We start from the raw sequence: 1,359 nt of genomic DNA on the forward strand, positions 1-1,359 counted from the left end.
GCTGCCCTCCTGGGCAACGGCCTCATCATCACCACCGTAGCCTGTGACCACCGCCTCCACACTCCCATGTACTTCTTCCTCCTCAACCTCTCTGTTCTTGACCTGGGCTCCATCTCCACCACTGTCCCCAAAGTCATGGCCAATTCCCTCTGGGACACCAGGGACATCTCCAGCTCAGGATGTGCTGCACAGGTCTTTCTGTTTGCCTTCTTGGTTGGGGCTGAATATTCTGTTCTCACTGTCATGGCCCATGACTGCTACGTTGCCATCTGCAAACCCCTGCACTAATGTGACCCTCCTGGGCAGCAGAGCTTGTGTCCACATGGCAGCAGCTGCCTGGGGCAGTGGGTTTCTCAATGCTCTGCTGCACACGGCCAATACATTTTCACTGCCCCTCTGCAAGGGTAATGCCCTGAAACAGTTCGTCTGTGAAATCCCCCAGATCCTCAGGCTCTCCTGCTCAGATTCAGACTAGCTCAGGGAAGCTGGGGTTGTTGTATTTACTCTCTGTTTAGCATTTGGGTGTTTTGTTTTCATTGTGGTGTCCTATGTGCAGATCTTCAGGGCTGTGCTGAGGATCCCCTCTGAGCAGGGACGGCACAAAGCCTTTTCCATGTGCCTCCCTCACCTGGCTGTGGTCTCCCTGTATGTCAGCACTGGCATATTTGCCCACCTGAAGCCACCCTCCATCTCCTCACCAGTTCTAAATCTGGTAGTGTCATTTCTGTACTCAGTGGTTCCTCCAGCAGTGAACCCCCTCATCTACAGCATGAGGAACCAGGAGATCAAGGATGACCTGCTGAAACTGGCCCGATCAATCTTGTTTCACCAACAATAACCTGCCTCCCCTTCTCTGCACATTTCCCAGAGTCCTTCTTAGGTCACAAGTCTGCTGTTTTGCCTTGTCATAATCAGATATGTATTTTTTATTTTCTGGGTTTATACTGCTTCTCTTGAGGCTTGATCCAGTTGTTTCTGACCCTTCCACAACACCATGTCAAATGTGCCGTGTCTGGTAGCAGCTCTTCAATAAAAGGGCATCTCTCAGATGCAGTGCCTGAAGGCTGGGGTCTTTCTCCATGCTTCTGCCAAGAAAATATCCGAGGAATTGGTCTTTTAGAGTATTTTCTCCTTGTGATTTCAGTGGTTTGGGAGTTAAACTCATTGTACCGTTGGCTTCCACTGCATAAAATGTTCTGGATTTCAGAGTTCTCTTTTGGTGTCCAATGGCAGGGGAGATGGTCCATGAGCTCCCATTATCTCCTCAGGTTTCTCCATGTATGACAGGACTGATGGCAGATACCAGACTCTCTGGACATGAATTTGGAGGGGTGAGGAGAGGAGAGGATGGGGCTGGAA

At 50.4% G+C, this 1,359-nt stretch overlaps 1 pseudogene; it reads left to right on the plus strand.

Moving 5' to 3' along the window:
- LOC104466283 lies at positions 1–838 on the plus strand (annotated as a pseudogene).
- Positions 839–1,359: the final 521 nt, after the last annotated feature.

The sequence above is a fragment of the Pterocles gutturalis genome, unplaced genomic scaffold (genome assembly GCF_000699245.1).
Source record: "Pterocles gutturalis isolate BGI_N339 unplaced genomic scaffold, ASM69924v1 scaffold15784, whole genome shotgun sequence".
Taxonomy (NCBI): Eukaryota; Metazoa; Chordata; class Aves; order Pterocliformes; family Pteroclidae; genus Pterocles; species Pterocles gutturalis.